The 23,937-nt window shown below is 34.6% G+C and overlaps 1 protein-coding gene across 9 annotated transcripts in view; it reads right to left on the reverse strand.

Moving 5' to 3' along the window:
- Nucleotides 1-23,937, reverse strand: part of LOC134531113 (transcriptional regulator ATRX homolog) — a 258,967-nt gene that overhangs the window by 141,603 nt on the left and 93,427 nt on the right. The gene's annotated exons all lie outside the window — the stretch shown is intronic.

The raw sequence follows: 23,937 nt of genomic DNA on the forward strand, positions 1-23,937 counted from the left end.
TATGCAATCAGTGCTGAATGAACATGTACATTTAGAAGGAAAAATAGTAAAATCTTATCATCTGAAGAGCTACATAGCACTATTTATATATCAGAAACTTGACAGAGAAATACAAGTGTTTGAAATTTTGAGTATCAGTACAAATATATCTATATATATTTTTCTTTTTAATACTGTAATTCCGAATTCAAATTTGTTTAGGCTTTTACTCAATATTTTTTAATAGTGATGGGCCGGAACAATTTTTTTTTTCATATTAAAGTTTTGAATTTGATTCTTAAAAGAGTGCCTCCAATCTGAATATCGATCTGAAGAGTAAAGAATAAATGGTATGTAAGCACAAATACAGAAATTTAAGTTTTGAAAATACATTCAACCAATTGAATATTAATTTTAAAATAAAATAAAATATTTACATGTTTAGGTTGTAAACTATTACGTTTAGTATAAAAAAACATTCCTTGAAGTGCTAAACAAACATTCTCAGTATTGTAGATGGTGGCATATACAAAAAAAAAAAATTTGATAGCTTCTGTAGGAATAAATAATATTGAAACGTGGGCGGGAGGCGATTTCCCCTTGAACAAGCCGAGTTTCCTTCTTCCCCATCCTACCACCCATCCCTACTCAGCTAAGTTTGTCATATCTCTGTTCACCCATTCGATTCCCCACTCCTACCCCTTCACGTCTGCACTCTGGCGCATGCATAGGATTTATAAGGGTGTGTACACTATACATAGCCTCAGTTCTGTTCTTGAGATCAGGCATGGGTTGCATGCTTGATAATCTGCATAGTCTACTGGTAGCAGCGGGAGCCCCAGGTCGGCATGCCCTTGCAAAGTAAGTGAACTTCACTCAAACGTTGGTCTGGCGTGGTGGAACAGGTTTAATATAATGTAATTGTAACTTTGCTGCCTTAATTATTTTACACATTAATTGTTTTGACTTCCATCTGAGTGCAAATTCTTAAGTTTGGCTTTAACTATTTGCTGTGTCATAAACTGTTTTTGATTTCTGGTTGGGCGGTTTAACTCATCTCAGTTTGCACAGATGAACGAAAGCTAGGCCATGTCTGACATGGGCATGTCCCGGGTGCTTGACGTTTTGGTGGCACAGTAATTTGCTTTTCCCATGTTAGTTTTTTATATAGTTGAACTGGTTTGCATGGTCAGCAGTGTCCTTGGACTTCCCGAACCCGTGACAATGTTGCTTCTTCTCTTGTCTAAATGCTCTTAAATGCGAGCCATGTCAATTTTGCTCTTTCTCTAGTCTCGCGTTTAAGTTGATCTTTTCAGGACAAGTAGATTAGGACGTACAAAATCTCCACTTTGTGGATTTTTGCAATTGTGTAATGTGGTCGTGCATCTCACATTAAGTGTAAATTCTCCCTGGGCATACCTGCCGTATTTATCACCCTTGATTTGCATCGCATGTCTGGTACTTCTGACAGATTTAACGTAATTTTTTTACGTATTTCATATTCTTAAGCTCTTGGTATATTAATGTGTGCTGGTAGACTCAATCGCTACGTGTAAGCACGTCCGCAAAATGTCTTTTTTTTTGTGTGTGCTTGTTGCATCCCGTGTTCTTTCTCTTATAAGTTTGACAATGGAGCAGAGAATATATAAATGTTCGCTTATATTTCTGCCCACTGATTGGGCATACGTAGTTCTGCCTCTTGCATAGGCTGGCATATCTATATATTTAAATTGTTATGTAGATTTTGTGTGGATAATTTGTACGAGCATTTCTTTTGCATGAACAAGCCCATCCCCCTTGCCCTTGACAGTATTGTTTTGAATGTAGATTTGGTCCTGGATATGTTCCCTTTTACAGAACATCTAATATCACGTGCCATGTTTAAATGTTCAATGAAGGTGAAGGAAATATGTAATAAACTTACAGTGTGTTTTGATTGAAAACTTTCATTAATTACTTTGTCTGTTCCACTAACAATTTTTACTGCTTTTCCTGGTCCCTCCCTCCCCTTCCCCCTACCCTATTGTGCTTCTCTTCTTGTCAGTCCACGATTCGGAGGCTGTCTGGGACTTTCAGTCCAGAGAGACTTCAATATTTTTTGTTAATTTTTTTCCCTCGAATACGAAAATCATTTCAATACTAAAGATTTGATGGAATTTGAGAATTTGATTGGCCAATCCCTATTTTTTGCTGATCCCTTGTCTTTGAAAACATAAGTGAGAAATGCCTACCTCAAAGTGTGCTAGTCCAGTAAGAGTTTTCAGTCACTCCAGTGTCCAGCTAATTACAGTTCCAATGACATACCTATCCTCACTGTAATTGTGATGATTAAAAGTTTTAAAATAGCATTATTAGTTAGAGTAGGAAACAATAAAACATAAATATCACAGCATTCCTATGCACATTGCAATTTTGGAATCAGAATTAGATTGTGTGACTACAACACTAACAAAAACGTCCAATGATAACGCTAATCAAAAAAATCTACAATGCAAAGAGCAGCTTCAAGGAATAAAATTTGTTTAGCTAGTGTATAAAACAAGGGTTATGCAGTCTTAAGAGGTTTGCCTGCCTGCCAGGTGTGTACCTGTGTTAGGGCCAGTTTTACAACCTCTTGTTGAATCCGAAAGCTAGTCAACCTTCAGTTAAGCTAACATCCAGTTAAAGAATGAGTGGTGTATTACAACTCATATTTAGCCGAAGGTTGGCTAACCGAAACCTGACAAAGCGTGTGGTGTAATATTGGATGTGTTGGTAATAAAATGAATTAGAATAATTGTTGCAAGGAATCTCTCTCTGGTAGACTGATATTCAGCTGTTGGTTTGAATTGTGAATCGTAATTATGACGGCTGCAACAAAAAATATGCCATACTTTATCTGGCAACAGAATTACATAAAATAAACAAAAAAATTACTTTCACATCTAACTTTCTTTGCAGTAAAAAAAAATATTTCAATTTAAGATGCATAACCGTGCCAGTTGTCTTGTTTTCAACAATACTCTTGTATTTAAAAGCACAATCTTTGTTAGGTTATGTTAAGTTAATTTAAGACAAACCAAACGGAAGTAACTCTCTGCAAACAAAAATTTAAGACATAGAGAAAAGAGATTTCCATTACAGAACAATTATTATTTTCTGTCATATTGATTATTTAATAATACATCCATGTAGACCCTACCTCGGGAAACTATATGTTAATTTTCATTTCACTGATGTGGGTTCTATTTGTGTGCTGTTTTCATTTCAATGATATTATTAAAGGTATAGGTTTGTCAAGATAGAGGGCAAAAAAAATACACTGATTTTCACATTTAATTGTAATTGGGCAAAATTGACCCATGTCTGGATTGGTTTGAAGCACATTTCAATCCAGGCATATGCATACTTTTTTTTAACAAATTTTCGACACACACACACACACAAACACACACACATACACAAGTTCTGGTAGTTAATTTACAAGTTAATTCTCATGAACACAAAAATTTTATACATTAAAATAACACTCTTTTTTAAATGCAGTAAATTACACATGTCTTAAGCCACTACATTTAAATTTATGTACATGAGTTTAATTTTTTTAAATTAATTAAAGGCAAATATAATATACGCCTTAGCGATAGGCCTACCTATATTATCACATTACATAATTTTTAACCAAACTTTGATGAATGGAACAAAAAAGCATTTTGTGTGGAGTATTAAATTAGTTCATCGAATCCTGCATTAAAATACACTGAAATTTCCTAAACAGTCATCACTATCACTAACCAACCTTCCCTGATATCTCACTATTTTCTTTTTTGATGCCTGTTAGATCCAGGTTAATCAGCTAGCTACCAGTTCATCCATGGTAAACTTTAACCATAAGATTATCTCAGAGTCAGACATTAACTGAGGGTTGTAAGATAAAACTAAGAGCTATTATCAGTTACATTTACATATTAGCCCTATGTTTATCCAAATGTCATAAAACTGGCCCTTAAGTGAGGCGGGATTTTAAGTGTAACGCTCATTGGTGCTTCTGTCACACATTCATGCTCTAGAATAATTAAACTTGCCCCTTCGTCTGGGGCACATGGTAACATGGAAGACATTCTGAAAAACAAAATTAAAAACAAGATACTCAAGTAAAATTTACAATAGGGGAGCACAAGCTATTTAGAATATTCCCTAAAAACAAAGGAGAGTATCAGGTAGATCATAAGGTAACACTACTAAATAAAGAACACCAAGGTTCGGGCTTCTAAGTAAGTCATTTAATATATGCCAATTATCCCTTCATTGTCATAATGTTATTGTGATAATAGACCCCTAGTGGTTTACAATTTTAAAGGAATTTATGATTGTTTAGAAAATAATCTTACAGTAGGTTCCTAACCGGGGTTGTAAGAGAAAATTATTTTAATTTATACAAAAACATCCTTATATAAAAAATTTGCAACAAGTTTGTTTTAAAATTTCCTTGCATATAATTTGTTTAATTTGTTTGGTTAACATCCAGATTTCCTCTTCGATAGTCTGACGTAAGCTCTGAGCTCTCTGATGGCCTACTCTTCACTTAGGTACATTTATTCTGTCGCCTACTGACTGCAAGGATATGGCGCATGAGGTCATACCTCCAAAGCAAGGATAGACATTAGGGAGACTGGAAGTTTCAGTAATAGCAGGAATGGTGGTGTCGCACCTCTATTAAAGAATGATAAAGAGGTAACTGTAGGGGAACCACTCCCTAAATCAAGGGAACTACAACCCGTATTTTAGTTGTCTGCCTTCAATCAACAGTAGATACAGAATTACTCGCGGCCGAGTTGCGGGGGGCAGATTATTGTCGGGATGACGGCAGAACAGCAACTCCAACCTGAAGTTGGGAGGTCCCAGTAATTAAAAAGCATGCTAGGTGCCAAGGAGCAATGGGAAGGGGAAACAGCCTTCTGATTGGCCCAGAGATGCGAGCGGGAGTGCACTAAAAAAAAAATCAAGAACTCCAACTATGTTGTACAATTGGTCTACAATCAGGGGTAACTGGGTCGTGCGTGTGGCGTGCTCAGACACGAGGCTGAGAAACTATGTCAGGCTAGATTCTCAAGACAGCCAAATGCTGTTGCTCCCTGGAGAACAGAATGGAAACTATTTTGGCTTTGGTTAGGGAGTTTGCCAGGGGATGGTGTTTGTGTTAGTAGCGAGGTGTTTAGGGCAGGTGCGGCTGGCGGCCCTAGGGCATGGGGTTCATGACCGGTCATTGCTCATGGTCTCATTTATTAGAAACTCAGCGCAAACATAGGAGGGCTAGGGGGAGGGGTCGGATGCTGCAGTGGCGGGAATGGAGGGAACAGAGCCCCTGGGGCGTGATCAGGAGGCTGAAATTTGGATACGGGCACATGACGAAACTCACCGATTTCAGGCGCGGCTCAAAATGTGGGTGTGCCAAGGAGGACTCACTCGAGCTAGCACTCAGGTCTGTTGGTCATGCCTGTGGCACAGCAAGGGTTCATAATTTCAAACTTGTGCCTGCAGGGAGGCAGGACCAACTGAACAGGGGCCTTACACTGCATAGGAATAAAGTCTAAGCCAGGAAAGATGGTGCTAATCAGACAAGAAAAGAGTTAACGAGGAGGGTACAGTCAAGGAAAGTAAATTAAATTTAGCCCCGAAAATCTCAGTAATATTTACAATACATATGTAAACAAACGTGAAATAAGTGTCCTGAGGAAATTCCTAATTTGCAGCACACTTCTAGTGAGGTATCATCTCTAAGCCCGATGAACTAGTATGCAGTTTTCTTCTTGTGTATAGGACAACTACTGTAACCATATCATTAGATGGCAGAGAAATGAAGATAAAGGTATAATGCAAGGCCATTGATTGCTTTCAAAAACAAAGCATTTCATGTCTCAAAATTATTCAGAAAAAACAATTTTTAGCCCTTTTCACTCTCATAAAAATATAGTTTAAAAACGTGCACTCGGTGCTGCAAGAGCCAAAGACTTCGAGTTGCATCCTCCTTGGCGAGTGGGTGTTCTCCTTGCCATTCCCCTTTCCCCCTCCACTCCCTGTGAAACACTACCCTCCCTCTGTGCTGATACTGATTGTCCGCATGCATCTGCTTTATCTTAATCAGTCTATTTTAAATAAGTCTATAACCCTTAATACAGCCTTGTTCTATTAGCGTGCTTCATAGAGCAAGGCGCTCGCTGTAGTCACTACAAGCCAAGTCATAGCAATTTTTGTGTAATTTGTTTCATTTGCAATATTTCATGGTAGTCAAATGATGATGTACACATTTTTAAAAATAATATTTGACTATGGTCAAATTCACTTTCGGCTACCACCATATAAATGCATTTTTGGTTTTAATTATTTTGCTATTCTTTTTTTCTATAAAGTATGTGATCTTCTTGAGTGATACAGCATGTGGCTAGATTCACAGCGATTTCTTATGCATCGTCATAAATTTCTAACTGCTATATACAAAATCTTGAAAACCTCCTTAAATTATTTTTGCAGCTTCCATGTTCTGGTTCGTTACCTAGTAACATCTCCCATGGTCATTTACCTCCTCTAATACCACGCCAGTATTGTCCAACTGTTCCCGTTTAAAAATTATGGGGAGTCACTTGAGCCTAATATGACAATCACAAGGCCTGGCTGCTGTCTCAATCTCTCCCTGGACAGAGAATGGGTTTCTGCCCCTAGGCTTGTTTCTTTTTGTGATATTGTCTAAACTGATAAAATTCATGTATTCTAGTCATGAACACTTTTAAGCATTATTGTGTCACTATTTATTTTTTTATTTATTTACACATTTGTGACATGCAGACCAACACTCAATAAAGAGTAGCAAGGGTATGCACAACAAAAATAAAATAAGAAATATAAAATTAAAATAAAACAAACACTAATACATACATATAATAAGTAATACAAATTACAAAGAACAAAACAGACAATAGACTATGACACCTAAAAACATTTAACATAACATAATTAGACACAAAAATAAAACAACACAAACATACCACTGGAATGTTAAGTTAAATATTTAGAAGTTAATAGTAAACAAAGGAATTATATGTGAAGTGTGATTGTAACAGAATCATCAAGCTTTTAATAATTAGAAATTAGTCTTCAGATAATGTCATTTTGTTTGTAAAGAGTAAAAGGTAGACTTTAAGGCAACTGAGAAATTGTGGAACTCTGAATCTAGTGTTGTTGAGAATATATTTACAATCAATTTTACAGTTATAACAATCTTTAATGAAGAAAGAATTAAGTAATGTTCTACGATCAGCTAGAGGAACTAAATTATGATTGGAAGGATATTTTTATTTTGAATGAACTCAATTTTAGGAGAATCAGATGAATTGATAGAATTCAAAATAATTGAACAACATTATATTTTTAACCTAATTAAAAAAAAATACAGAGGAAGAATGGAATCAGGATTAGTAGAATAAAAGGTGATATATTTGATTAAACCTAGAGTTCTTCTTTAACTATTAATTAAGTGGTCTATATGCAGATGAAAATATAATTTTGAGTCAAAAATTATACCTAGATCTTTTATGGAAGATCATTAAGGAATTACAGTATTATCTACAATATAAACAAAAGTAATAGGGAATTATTTCCCCGTAAAAAATATTATTTGTTTTTTCCTTGTTGAGAGATACTAAATTAAGATTGCACCAATTACATTGATGTCAGATTGAAGCAAATGACAATCATTAAGAGAAGTAATAGTTCTATAGATTTTATAGTTATCAGCAAACAGTACTCCAGAAGAGTGAATGGGAACATGAGAGATATCAATACAAATATTAAAGAGTAAAGGTGACAAGGTACCACCTTGTGGAACACCTGGACTGGCTATATAAGATGAAGATTTGCAATTGTTAATGGAAACAAAACAACTTCTATTTTTGAGATAACTTGCGAACAAATTTACAAAATTATCACTTTGACCAAAATTAGATAATTTAATAAGTAGAATTTCATGATTAACAGAATCAAAAGCTTTTGCTAAATCAAACTAGCAGGCGTCAACCTGACCTTTGTTGGTAACTTCATTAAAGATAGGATTAAAAAAGGTAATAAGATCGTAGATCGGTGAAAGTGGACTTGCCTGATTTGAACCCATCAAGTTGATTGTGAGATAATTTATTTTTCAGAAGGAAATTAATAATTTTGAATATTTTTTTCTCTCTAAAATTTTTTAGAATGACTATTGAGAAGAGTAGTCGATAGTGAGAAACGTATTTAGAGCCACTTTTAAAAATTGGCATAACACTAGCTATTTTCCATTTGTAAAAGAAAACGTGTTTTTAACCTCATACTGAACAAATGTTTTTTAAGGGGTACCAGAAGGTGAGAGCAACCTTTCAGAATAAAGTTAAAAATTCCATCAGGACCTGAGGACATGGATGAATTAAGGGACTTTATACCCCAAAGTACTAAGCTTTCAGAAATGGAAGGAACTGTGATTGTATCATAACACATTTCTGGGAAACGGTTTGAATCTTATCATTAGATAACACAGATGGATCACTAGATACAATACCATTAACTAAGTGCATGTTGTTGATAAAATCCAATTTCAATATTTTGACGAAACGCCAAAACATGTTAGGGTTGGACTTAGTATTATTAATAGTGTTTGTTAAATAATTTTTTGTGCCTCATGTATTAATTTACTTGCCATAATAGCATGTGTCAGAAACGGTTGTGTGTCTAACGGTCGTGTGTCAGTCATGGTCATGTCAGTCACAGCTATGTTAGTCATGGACAGATGTGCACGCTTCTGAGAATTTTTTGTGGTTTTTCTATTCATATGCGCTCCTGTTTGCATTAAGCACACTTGTAAGTCTGCTCTACTGTAATTTATCCTTGTTGGAGATTAATATTGTTGGTTAATCTGTGTGATATAGTATTTTATGTAATTTTTTTTGGTGTGACATTATGCATCTTATTGGGTATAACTGTGATGCTCGTAACGTTCTTCTTTGGAATCCCGGATTTGACTTTAAGAATAGCCCCTGGTGGCATGCCTCACGCAACTTTGCGGTGTTCACTGCAGTAGTCCATCGGCATCCCTGAAAGGACAGGCTTCGCCGCCTCGCTCCACGTCATTGCGACATGGCCAGAAACCAGCTTGATCGCAAGCCTATGGTTGAATGTTCTCAGCCATTCTAGATGAAGTTCATTACCCCTCCGGGTATACAAACCCCTTCTTCGGGTGGACAGAGAGAGATGAGGCTACCTCCACGCCAGCTTGACCATCACCTGATTTTCGTGGTTACATCATGCTGTCCGAGCCAACCGCCGTTACGAAGTTAACCGCAGAAACTGGTAAGAAGCAACTCTGTTGTTATTTTTGAGGATTGACTTTAGTGCGGAAACAGTCAACGATCACATGGATCATCCCCGAAGACTCTTCAGATCAGTCTGCACAGTAACTCACTCAAACAGTGTTGGCTCTCACTCGCGCAATGAGTTGAACTCTCTCAGCAAGTAAGTAGTAAAACTGTTCTGTGGTTTTGGGAGGTAATAACAGTGGTGAGAACATAAGCAATTTGCTGACAACCAAAACTGGTTACCAAGCGGACAAGTTTAAATAATGAGAGTAAAGTGAGATGTCTTTGTGCAAAACAGATACATAAGATAGCTGGGCAGCTACGATGGTCAAGGGCTGGTCGGTCAAGGGCAGCGTTAATTAATGTGGTGTCACCATATTGGGCAGTGTTTGGGATTTAATCTACTATCATCCGCATTTCATCAGACAAATGGTATTGTGAGCTGTGAAGGTTTTATTGTGACCGACACGTGCTTCAGTGGATGTGTCAAAGGTAAGAGTGAGCAGTACTCGCTCCTAGCTGTGGGGAGCCCTCGCCGCACTCATCGCAACAGTGCTGGTCGCCCCTGGGACAGCAGGAGCGCCGGTGAAGAAGACAGAGCTAAGCAGTTTAGGGAAACAAATGTGTGCAACTCACTAAGGGACAACTGGAGAAGAGATGAATCGCTGTGGTAGTGACTCCCTGTGATCAACCAGGATATTGAGGCATGAGTCAGCCTTGCATCTGCCATACTCGTCGTTATGACAAGTTTTAATAACAGTAGTTAGGCTGATATTAACATTGATTGTTGGGCGGTATAAATTCAATCAGTACTATATTTGTGCATTTATCCAAGCAGTATTATATTTTATGTTTGCCAGAAATATAGTCAGTTGATACCACCTGTTATGTATTAGAAAGTTTGGATTAAATAATAAAATAATTGTTTATGGTGATTTAAATATTCCATCTAATTGTTGGATAGTAGTTTCAACTTTGCATATAATCTGATTTTGAGACCCAGGTATTGATAGTTAGAAAAGAGCCCAAATCATTTATCTCTTGTTCATCCATATTTTGAGTATCATTTTAGGGGCTTGCATTATTAATGATTTATGTAAGTTTAATGCTCTGGTTGTTAATTATTTCATATTTTAGGTTCAAAGCAGTTGTGTCCTGAGAGTGAGTACAGCATTGTACAGTGAGAACACTTGTTACCAAGTGAACATGTGTAAAGTCATACATCTTGTACATTAGTTGTACTGTGTTTCAAAATAATTATATATTGTGTTACACTTTACTCTCTCTATCTTGATGACTTGTGTAACTGGGGGATCTTTTAGTTTCAAAAGGCTGAACAAAAAGGCATGATTTTGTCTAGATATAAGAACCTCTATGTTTATTAAACTCTTAATTATGCTCACATTGAAATTATAACATTTGATAAATTGATTGACAAATATATTAAAAATATTAAATTAAAATATATTAACAATACCTCATTTAAAGGATAGGCCGGCCCTAATTAGAAAATTACCATTAAGTTTCATTGGACGTAATTAAAACAGAATAAGAAACAATAAACAGGTTAAGTTTTACAATCCCAGCATTAGTGCTTAGAGCGATTAAAGTCCCGAAAGAACAATTTCTGGTGTTCCAATCTTTTCAACTTCGTGATCGAACTGTATTTCTGAAGACATAAAAAAAACCTGGAGGACTGGAGGTATGATGTTCGCTGGCTTAAGTTGAGCTGTTAACATGGCGTCAGGGCGCCTTAGTCGTCCTGTTTGCTGGAGGGTCATTTCATGTCAAATCACCTAGAGCCATGTGCTCCAAGGTTACAGATTTTGTTCAAATGTTTTTTATGCATACATACTTATAACATGAGTAACTGAATTTTTTGAGAATTTTTAAATTAAAACTGGAAGAATGAGAAATTTTCGAAACTTTCAGTTTTTGAGCGAATAATGTTCTCCAACGATCTTCACCGGTACACTTACATTACTATAAAACCCACAATTTTCATGCTATCTAGCTCATTTAAATTGCAAATAAAAGATAATATTCCATACTTTTGTAGATATGGACAGAGAAGTAACAAATTCCATCACAAAAATTTTACACTGAGCATGGAATACAATTTTAAGCTATTTTGTACCTTTGCTCGTGCTCAATACCATAACTCAACAACCACAATGAGCACTAGCTTGAAAATTCATTTTTATATACACATTAGCATTAGGTAACTATATTTGAAAAATGAAAAGGGTGTTTTTTGTGGTTTTTAAATTATTAAATTTTTATTACTGAGGTATGTAATAATGCCCAAATCCAAAGTAACTGCCACATAAAAAAATTAAAAATAATTGGATTTAAATTGGGTTTACCAAATAATATGCTAAATACAAATCTCGCTTTTTTTGGCAAAGAAACTTACGAAAGTAACTTCGTACTGGGTCCAGATAATGTTACTTAGTGTTTATAGACTATATGCACATCTCACTACTTTGTCATATTGTATACCTATTCTTCAATAATTTTCTGTTCATCGGGTTGTAGTGCATATGTCCTGCCTGACGATGATGATGATGATGATGATGATGATGATGATGATGATGATGATGATGATGATGATGATGATGATGATGATGATGATGATGTTGAAGGAACTTGAACGTCTTTAATACAGTTTTCATAAGGCACCCAGCAGCAGTCATCCTTAAATGGCCAGTGAAATGTTGACGAAGGACCGCAAGGATGCATGAACTCAACTTTAGCATCTCTTTTAACATCTGACACTTCAAGTACTTTACATACCCACCACTTTTGTTCATATTTAACCGCAATATATTTATCTGGAAAAATATTCATCACTTCTGCATGTTTTTGTACACAAACTACTGCTGTAAAAATTTTTTCAGAAACAGAAACTCGTTTAACAATCAAAGTTTTTTCATCAGTAGGTTTGAAGTAATGATTTTCTCTAGTGCCTGTAATGGATGTTGCATTTGCATATCGTTCGATAAGAAACTTCTCATTATTCTCTATTTCAACCACAGATGTGTAAAAAAACTTCAATTCCTTTTATATTTTCTTTAGCAAATTTGAATAAATCCTCAGAGTTTAAAATTTGTCTGTCAACAGTTCTCTGAAGACTGGCTCTTGTAGCCAATGGAAACCTTGCGCAGCATCTTGCATAATACAGGTGTAATTTTCTCTAAAGTCAGCTATAATGAGGCAAGAGTTTCTATCTAATTTAATTTTTATTTGCTTTAGGTACCGACTTTGCGACTTGGTTGTGAAATGATGTTTAGTCAAAACCACCAATTTATCTATTAGTAGATCAACAAAATATCAGCAGACTTTGTCAGTGTTTCAAGCGATTCACGGTCAGTGTGAATCCATTGTTTGAAAACAATAATGTCTTTTGTTTCAAAAATTTCTAATTGCATAAGGTACTCACGAAGTACTGACACATTTGGACAATTAGGACATGTGTGAAGCATGCATTCTTCTGAATGAAGGTCACATACCAATTTATGCAGGAGTTCTTGATATGGTATGTTTAAATGAATACTCTGCATCATTAATTTCACATTTTGGTGATAGGTACACACACACACTGAATGAATACCACGACTGCTTACAGTTACACATTCTTTTGGACGCAATTCACAAAACTTAGTAAAACCTATTTTATCATTAGGGTTTTGGTCTTTAAAAGACAAATAAACATCTTTTAAATTATGCAAAATTAGCCTTTTTGTTTTCAATTCTCTTTTTCCGTGTTCACTTGGTACAGACACGCAGTCTTTTGTGTTGGAAGAAACTCTACTTATCTCATCGTCATAGTAGAAATCTTTCACCTTCTTTACTAACTTTTCACTTAGACGATGACCTTTCCTTGTGTCTATACTACCTAAAACTCCATAATTCTCTAGAACATTTCTAGCCTGTTTTACCATATATTTAGTTGTGTCAAAAAAATTAACAGTTTGTTGAATACTCCAAGATTGCGGGACAAGTGTCAGTGTTTTAAATTTTTCTCTTAATCTATCCATGAGGCAACTGCAATCACTACACTGTATGCTTGAATCGCTGGCAGTGTTTACAGAGTTTTCAATGGGAAAAGCTTTACTTGCTATTTCTGTAAAACTAGCTGATAAACGCTGAGCCTTACTTTTCAAGTATGCACTTCTTTCCTCCTGCTTCCTTTTAGTAACTTTTACTGGAGAAGAACCAATTAGTTTACAACTTTCATTCAGTTTTTCCAGGACCTGAGAAAGGGTATCTGGTTCATAGTCACTGTCTGAAACACTGTTATCACTGTTGCTAGTCGCAGACACTACTAATTTTCTACAGGTTATACAAAGTTTGGTACCTGGTAAAAGTTTCACCGTGGTCTGATATTTTTTTGAAAACACCCTTGAGACCGTTTCTAACTTTTTTTTTTTTTTTTTTTTTTTTAAATGGGTCACAACAAACTCTCTGGCGATCTTCAAATGTTGTAAGAAATGTACACCTATGTTGGTAACATATGTTTTCAATATTGTGACAATTAGTTCTTAACCTTCAAAAGTTCCTGTTCTCTTTCACCAAATTCAGAAAAGCACATAAAACATTTTTGTTTACACTCTGTGTGAGGTGAGCAGTCTTCTTGGAGATGCAGGCCAACTGAGCACTTGTTCATTATTTTAAACTACTGTGCGCAGCAACTAGAAAACTGTGAAATACTCCGTTAAGACTCTGAAACTCATAACTTCTGGACATACAACCAATTCACATTAGAAGCCAGTGAGAGACTAGCTAGTATTGGGCAAGAAGGCAGCAGTTTACTTATCAGCACAGTTATATGTTTTCTGCTTAGCCAGCAGGAGAGAGCCAGCACAGCTAGAGATAAAAGTGAAGAATCACTGGGTGACTCAAAAGTATGGAAACACATAATTCCCTCTCACATATTACTGAATTGTGATGTAGTAGCAGCTCATTCACAAATTAATGCTAGACCAACATAACGATACGTTAAAAAAAATTTTTTTTAGAATAAACCAGGTTTTCCTGATTTGCATATGAGATTGGAAGTCACAAAGTTGATTAAAAAATACTTTATAATAGTGCATTAGCTAGTTAAATAAACATAATAAAAGCTTAATACATTTTATGCATGGAAAAGTATTAAAGGCGTTAAATGTGCATCAACATAATGAAATTAAAAGTAAGGATAGCTTGATAAAAATTAAAAAAATAATATAATACAAAGCTTGTATTTAATATTGAAAATAAAATTAAATATTCCTGATAAACATAGTACATTACAAGATTAAGGAAGTTTTAACTCATAAAATTTGGGCCATATGTATTTTAAAGCAACAGAATAGTGTTCCATATACTGTATTACCTTGGTAAAATACATTAAAAAACATTATATAAAAACCACAAAAAAACACCCTTTTCAGTTTTCAAATATAGTTACCTAATGCTAATGTGTATATAAAAATAAATTTTCAAGCTAGTGCTCATTGTGGTTGTTCAGTTATGGTTTTGAGCACGAGCAAAGGTGCAAAATAGCTTAAAATTGTATTCCTTTTATTTTCAATTTAAATGAGCTACATAGCATGAAAATTGTGGGTTTTATAGTAATTTAAGTGTACTGGTGAAGATCGTCGGAGAACATTATTCGCTCAAAAACTGAAAGTTTCGAACATTTCTTATTCTTCCAGTTTTAATTTAAAAATTCTAAAATAATTCACAGTTACTCATGTTATAGATATGTATGCATAAAAAACATTTGAACAAAATCTGTGACATTGAAGCAGGACAGTGTATTTTAATTCGGTGATTTGACATGAAATGACCCTGGAGGAAGGACTCGAGGGTGGTGGTGTTAGGTCTGCATCCGGCCCTTGGACCCTGTCATACAGGGAGATGGCTTCTAGCGTCAGCCAGGGTGCGGTACTCAAGAACACGCGTTTGTCACGGACGTTTCCATCATTTAAAATTATTAGAAAATATTATGAAGTATTATTAACGAAGCATGACTATTTCTACGAAGTAAGCAGACTGACATTATTATACTAATTACTAACAAGTTGTAGGGACCACATCCTTTGCCTAGCTGATTACATATTTGAACAACAACCAAAGTGAAGTGGCTCGCCGACGATACGATGTGGTCAGTCTGCTCCCACGGTGCGAAGTATCTTCCGGGTGGCAGCGACTTGAAATTAAAAGACTAAGTCAATCAAAAGAAAGGGGAGAGACTTCGGCTTCCGGACCGAAAGGTTCCAAAGATTTCCGAGGGGGTGTTCGAGAAATACTGACTTCGATATCTCGAAGTTGGTGGTTCTGGCCGATGTCAGCACGACAAGAAAAGATCGACTCACACGAGGCGACTGCTAAAGCATTGAGCTTATGGAGGGGACTAGTGCAGCGCTCTGGTGGCTTTGAAATGAATTACAGGACACTGTTTGTTGCGTGAGGCGCCTGGGGGCAGGCGTTTAGCGGGCGTTCAAACACTCAGGGGAAATAACTCGCAAATCTGCCACGAGAGGGCATCGCAGACCGATGGGCATCCTTGGATTCAGCCCTGTAGTTGATGACTGGCCAGTGAACTGGGCCTGGTTCCCTGGAAAGGCTGGAGAGAGGTGGTGGGGTGGAAACTGCCCTGCTGTGGGAAATTAAGCCAGAGACGTGCCGAAACGTAAGTTAAGATGACCCATGGGTGTGCCTGAAATCGCTCATGTAAGGCTGGCTCTCAGAACCTAACTGCTCCAATAGTTTGCAGGACATAGCACTTCTTGTCACGGCTCGGAGGAGAATTACAGGCGATGGTCGTACGTCCAAGCAAGAATAAGGCGAGCACACAGTCTGACTTGCACTGGGTCGGCACAATCAGATTTAGTGCTGGGAAAAAAATTGGGGAGACTGGCCTGACAAAGATTAAACGGGAGTGTACAGAGAGTGGAAAAACTTTAAATGTTTTAGCTGCAAAAATGACTAGCAAAATTATTTTTCAAAATCCAAACTTAGAATTGTGCCAAAAATACCAATGGGCAGCACAATTGCCTGCATACCTCTCTTACTATAAACAAAAACTATTCCTTGTTCCTCTTGGGGGGACAACAATCAAATGTGTCAAAACCTTTTTTCTACATCAGTTGTGCTTGAGTTCTTTCTTGCTCAGGGATCGCAGTTGCTTTATATTATAACTCAATGTTTTTGTTATTGCTCATTGTTGTTGAGCGATTTAAAATTTTAAAATGCCAATATTTAATGGGTTGATAAAACAAAATTTATATATTTGTACTGGATTTATTCATAAGTATAAAGAACAGAATGGAACTCAAGTGTAATTTGTTGAATCTTTGCAAGGATTTTTCAAGTCACTAGTATGTCAAAAATGAAATACGGAAACAGAACTACTCCTCCACTCTCAGTGCATTCTTACGTAAACAGTGACTACTTGAATATCTTGAGAAGTTTTTAAATCACGTGGTTTTTCTTTCTCCTAACTTATGAAACTTAGCACACTGTATGCAAGACCCTTAAAGAAATGCTATGGGAAGAAGACTTGCAATGACATGTAACATATAAGCTATATATATAGACACACTCACACACACACATGTATATGGTGATTTGTAGAGGGTAAGACAAATTGAACGGGCATGTTGGTGGACCCATTTAGAAAAGACATATGGAACGTAAAGTCCCTAGGGTTCTATATTTTATGTTATAATTGTTTTAATATTTTTCTTACTTTTTACCAATATTTTACTTCTTAACACCATAGCTTTTTTGTAATGTATTTTAGATTTCATCTTTTTATTTATGTTTGGTCCCTGATGCATCCTTCATCTATCCAAAAAGTGTTAGATGTAAAAAATGACTAAACAGGTTGGCCAACAAACTTAGATTTTTAAAGTCATGCACAATTCCAGGTTTATGAAAAAAATTTAGTTATACAAGAAAAATTTTTTTATGGTGAAACTACACAAATTTAAGATGTCAATAAAGTTCTGTACTAACGATAGTAGAGGCCCTAAACTTATATTCCAACAAAAGACAATATAAACAAGAATTATTGTTTCAGAGCTGCAAAAAATTCAAAAAATTATACTTCAATAGAATAGATCAAAACTACAGACCCCATAAAAAATTATTATATATAGTCACGTGACAGGTTAAATTTCCTAGGTGCATTTATTCGCTTATTACTGACACATAGACTACTTATTAAAATATTATAAATTATTAAAATGGTTTTCAATTACTTTTTTTTTAAGATTCATAGTTTTATTTTGAAATTATTAAGCTAATATAACTTTGTTTAAATAGGTTATTTATTGTCTGACCTTTTAAAATTCGCCATAACTCTATAAATAGCTGAGAATAAAGATATCAATGGTAGGCAATAACCATTCAAGAAAACTACACAAAACTTTGTTACGATCCTGCTCTAGTCAATAAAGATCCCGAATTTGTGAATACGTAAACATTTCACGTAATCATCAAATTCCTGAATACATTTATTTGTGAAAAGAAGATTTCATAAAATTGCCAATTTGTTAACTAATTGTGACAAATACTACGAATAAAAAATATTGATTGGTACACCTATAAATTCTATCATATTTAAATATAATGTAATCAAAGAATAAAAACAGTAAAAAATATGTGACAGTAACCCCCTTGTTTATACTCTTAAACACATTTTCAGCCATCCAAAGTATATGAGTGTGTATGTTTTAACTAGACAAAATACTTTGCTTGTTAATATGTTTGATTTCACGTAACATATATTTTCTATGATCCCTAATAGTATTTATTGCATGTTTGTACATCAAGTAAATATTTGATTCATAATGTGACATTCATGCTGTCACATAACATGATGCATGGAATACGCACAGCCTGCCAGCCTGCTGATGACCCCAAAGATTAAAGTTGGCCATCTCGACACGTACAGCAGGCCAGAATAAGTTTTCAGAATCAGGTAGCATCACGTCTGAGGAACGTCCCATCATAAAAAGGCTTAAAATTGTTTTAGGCTATGTTTGGCAAAATTACATTATTCAAAAACTACAAATATTTTCCACTGCAGTTGCTTGTCTGTACGAACTATAATATAAAAGAAAATTTGAGGGCAATTTAAAATCATTTATACCATAAAATTGGTGGAAGGTGTACATGAAATTCAATCAATAGAAAATTTAAAATAAAAACTATTAGGTAAAATTCAAGTCTCCTAAACATATTAATAAGTTTGGTGTCCATTGTATGTATTTAAAATCATACTCACTCTTCACCTAAGCCTAAAACCTCCTGTAAAATAACACCATCACCTTTTTGACGATGTGAGTGTACAAGGACAATAAAGTAGTCAATTTTTTTTGTAGTCCGTCACCAATTTTCAAAATGGCAGTGGTCGTTAAAATTCATCAAAAGTTGACAAAACCACTTTAATGCAGAACTGCTACCAATTATCAAATGGAAAATATAAATATTACTGGTTTTTTGTTACACTGAAATGTAATTCCAATCATCAAAGGTCTGCATTAACATAACCTGTAAAACTAGCGGGCATATTGTTTGCAAGAGTGATATATGAAATTCCCAGTAAAATAAGTAATTTAAGCATAATTCCAGGTTTTTTCCTCAGACAATGAAAAGTCATGCATATTTTCAGCTTCTCCCAAAATTTAAGGCTGGTGCCCACCCTGCTAAAGAATTCGTTCTGAACTCTTAAAGATATAAAAATGAAAACAAACAGGTGAAAAGGTTATCTTTAACTTAATTTAAAAAAAAACTAAATCCCGTTCGGGAAGTTTAAAAGCTTTTAAAAAATTCCCTACATATTGTTTGTTACAACAGTGTAATTAATTGGTATTAACCTCTATCAGCTTGTGTGAAAAATAAGACATAAGGGGGATAGTTGCTACAATTAAAATAAGATATTCTTGCGAATATCTATCTACCACCTCACTTAACTCCAAATAATTTCTTGTTTTGAGTTTTTAGATGATAGACTTACTTCTAGTACAGAAGATTTAATGATCTTAAAGTGATTTCAATGTCTCTGAAGTTAATTGGCTAAATAATCTAAATACTAACTTCACACATAAGAAATAAGGCAGAGCATCTTCTCAATTTCACAACTAGCCGTGGACTAAGCAAGGACTATTTCAATTCAATAAAACCTTAGCTTCAAAAAATCTTCTTGATCTATGTTTTTTATAATATCTGTAAGTGTATGGTAATCAAAGCAGATGATGCACTTGTAAAAGAAGACATATTATCCAGCCTTAAATGTCAGTTTCATATGTGAAAATTACTCTTGTATGCATAACAATGTGAAAGTTTTTAGATCCTACAAAAATGTTGATTACCTGGGTCTCTACAATGTCATCAAAAATTACAAAACTTTGACAAACTATATAGACTAAATAAAAATAACTTATATAATGATTATTTTTCATTTTATCAGAAGCATGATAAAAACAATTGGATTAGATTAATCAAAAATAACATCAAGAAGAACCCCAAAAAGTTCTGGCATTATGTAAAAATAATGAAAATTGGTTATGATGATCAATACTCACTTGATGTAAATCATGTTATATCCTGTGATCCAACATTATTGTCAAATGTTTTTGCTGAATAATTTGCAAGTGTGTATATTCCTGATTCCTCAAATAATCTGGTTTCCACCTGCTGTAGTATAATACCAGTCATTCACATTTCAAAATACCTTGTGCTATGGGGAATCATATCACTAAAATCCTCCATGTCTATGGAATGTGATGGAATTCCAAACTTTATTTTAAAAGGCTGTTCATATATATTGGTTTCTCTACTTGAACATCTATTTAATTCGAGTCTTAAAACCCAATTTTTTTCCCGATAAATGGAAAATTTCCAAAGTTATACCTATTCATAATAAAGGTGGTACCAAACTAACGGTCTCCAACTATCAACCCATATCACTACTTAATGGTTTTTCTAAAACATTTGAATAAATTTTATTTAAAATAATCAACTTCCAAATAAAAAACAAATTATCCAGCAATCAACATGGTTTAAGATCTGGAATGTCCACAACTAAAAACTTAATCACTTTCTTAAATCTGATTTACAACAATGTTATTAACAGAGGCCTGATCGAAGCGTGCTATTTCGACATAGCTAAAGTTTTTGATACAGTTAATCATTCTATTTTATTAAATAATATATCTAATTTTGGTCTAAACGATAATATGATTAGTTGGTTTAATAGTTATTTTAAAAATCATAGTTTTTTTGTTTCTATTGAAAATTGCAATTCTGGACATTTTAAAGCTAGCTCTGGAGTTCCTCAGGGTGGAACTTTACCTCTATTGTTCAATATATTCATTGATGATAACTCCCTTGTTTTTAACCTGTCTTCTGGTGTTTTGTTCGCTGATGATCTTAAAATTTTTCGGAAAATTACTTCCTTAAATGACTGTTCATTACTTCAATTATATAAGGTAAATGTACCAGTAGTCGTCATACTAAGAAGAGTTTTAGAAAAAAAAAATTGTGTACATAACCTCGTAGGTGTATTACTGCCCCTACATGTTTGTTTTTAACCTCAAACTTTACTCTACAATGCTACCCAACACTCTTCGATAAAAACAAATTATTTTTGTAGATTTATAATTTTGAAAAAAGTGTGATTTCGAGCCAGTAGTAGTCATGCAAATTTTCGTGTTTGCCAGTGTTCGTCACATGTTTGTGCCAGTAGTCGTCATGTGCGATTTCGGCTGCATTAGTTTTAATTCATGGATCCAGAATGATAGTATTGTACTATTTGGGCTTCAAATTTTATTTGGTACTATATTTTAAACATCAAAATGGCAATTCATAAAGATCGTTTAGTAATATAATGAATAATCCTCATTAATTTTTGAATTTACTTACAGCACTCACGGAACAAAGAGGGACAGCACAACTAACATGAAAATATATAGAGCTTTAGCAAACCGTATGTATTCGTTACTGAGTAACGGGTGCGCCGTCTAGTAACGAGTAACGAAATGTTACACACGGCTGCATTTTGTTACTCGCATTTCTCGTATATTTTACGCATGCGCGCGCATATTCGATGAATTTACGTTACAAAGAACGATGTTTGTTTATTAAGTAAATTATAATTTGGAAGTTCCTCGTCTAAGTTTTGTTACTGTTTATTAAAGGTATTTGTAGACAAAGTTTGAGATTGGAACAGAAACAACGTAACAAAGTATTTTTTTTACAAATTATAAATATGTGTGTTTTTGTTTTTCACTATCGCGTATTTTCACGTTTTTTTTGTTCTTATCTTAAAAGAGATAATATAATAAAGCCGCTCTAATGAGATTTAATTGTTTCTTGGTTAACAAAAACGGTTTAGTTATCAAATATTGTTAATTGTTTATATTCTATTTATTATTATTTACGCGACGTCATACCGTACGCGTACGCAATACGACTCGATTCGTTGCTGCATTTTGCCCTGTAATTAAAGAACGAGACACATTACAATGTTTAATTTACTTATTAATGTCAAAATATATATCGAATGACCCCTAAATTCACGTAAACAACAATGCCTACACAATTTCTGCAATCAATAAAGTAAAGTAATTTCCGACCCAGAAGTCGTCATACACATGCATCGGAAGTCGTCATAGGTGACGACTACTGGATCTGATCATGATAATGTACTTTGCCTATCAACAACAAAGAACCAATATTATTTAAGAACTCTAGGGTGTAACTTAGCACAACTTTAAATAAAATATTAAATGTACCAGTGCTCGTCAGGTATGACGAACACTAGCAATACAAGGTTTTTATTGATCCAGTTTTCGTCACCCTAACTAAATCATACAAAGAAAACGAATTTTTTTAAATAAACACTTTCACCTCTTCAAGAACATTTAACTAACACATTCAGCACAAAACATCACGAATAAACATGAAAAATTACAGAATTAGAAGTAAAAATGTTCTCTTACGTCCTTAGTGTTTTAGTATAGTAATTCCCCTATTTATCTTCACTGCTCTACGAACTTTTGATGCACGGACTTTTTTTGATTGAAAATAGTGTTTGTTCGGAAAACTATTGTGGTAATTTCAGCTAGAACGTCGACCAAATTTTTGTCAATATTTAAGTTGGCGATATATTGAGCTACTTCTCTATTATTTACATTTGAAGTTGCTAGTGACGACTATTGGAGCAGTGACGAGTACCGGTGCACTTACCTTATTAGCAAAATTAATAATTGGTGTGAATCAAATATAGTAGCCCTAAACAAAGAAAACACTAAATTCATTTCTTTTACAAGAAAATATCTACCAATCAAACACAATTACCAATTCCAAAAACCTCTTTTTTAAAAGATTTAGGAATAATTCTAGACTCTAAATTATCCTTTCATCTTCATGTAGACTCTTTAATCTCTTAATTTCAGAAGAACCCTTGCTCTTATTAAATACATCACTTATCATGCTATGACTCTAGATTCTATTTTATTACTATACACTTGTTTAATAAGATCAAAACAGAAATATTCCTTAATAATCTGGAAAAGTATTAACTTAAATTATAGTAATAAAATTGCAATATTCAAAAAAAGCTATTCAATTTGATTATTTATAAGCAATTTCCTTCACCCAAATTTTACTTCTCTCTTTGATGTGCAAATTTATATAGATTCTCTTTGTTAAAAATTGTTATAATTCAAAAATTAATTGTAAATACTTGTTAGATAATACTGGCATGGTCCCTATATTTAACAGCAACCTAACATCTTCCTTCAGTATGTTACATAGAAATAATGCGAAATAACCGTGATAAAATGTGAAATGACTCAATAAATGCGATAAAATGCTAAATATTAGTTTATCTGTGATAAATGCTAATACAGTGGAACTTCATAATTACGACTACGGGATACTACGAGACATTCGAAGTACAGTTTTGTAATGCACCGTCGATTGGACTACGTAAATCATGCTAAATTAAAATGGCTAGAGTGATTTAAATGACATCTTCAAACAAGGAAAAACGCCCGCTGTTAGGGAAAAAAAAAACATTCACGTAGTATTAACACGGACTGAAGCGCCTTTGTGTGTGTGTGGCTGGGTCTGAGGGTGTGTGCGTGCATGCGTGTCTGTGACTTCCTCCCCCTCTCTACAAATGAACAAAGAAGATGGCAGATGCCCTTCCCTTCCCCTCCTATTACCAACCCTCCGGTGTTTTCCTTTCTCCTCTCCACTTACCTCCCTTCCCTGATAAGCAGAGGCAACCGGTGAAAGGTTTTTTTTTTTTTGCTGCATCTTAGAGTGCGGTCATGAGTCAGACCATTTCATTCGCGATTAAAACAAAAACTGTTGCAGATACAAAAAAAATCACTGAGACCTTTTATATTAGAAATTTAATTTGCTACAACTTTTATTCTATGAGTTTTTTTACTATGTGGTGCCGTTTTCGAGATATTGTGCGACATTAAGACGTTCTGGGAATGTTCAGGATTTTAACTTTGACTTAAATCTTATATATTTGGTTATTAGGAGTACTCGTAGTTATGAGGATTTTTCTCGCCATTGTCAGCTCTCG

This window comes from Bacillus rossius, chromosome 3 (genome assembly GCF_032445375.1).
Source record: "Bacillus rossius redtenbacheri isolate Brsri chromosome 3, Brsri_v3, whole genome shotgun sequence".
Taxonomy (NCBI): domain Eukaryota; kingdom Metazoa; phylum Arthropoda; class Insecta; order Phasmatodea; family Bacillidae; genus Bacillus; species Bacillus rossius.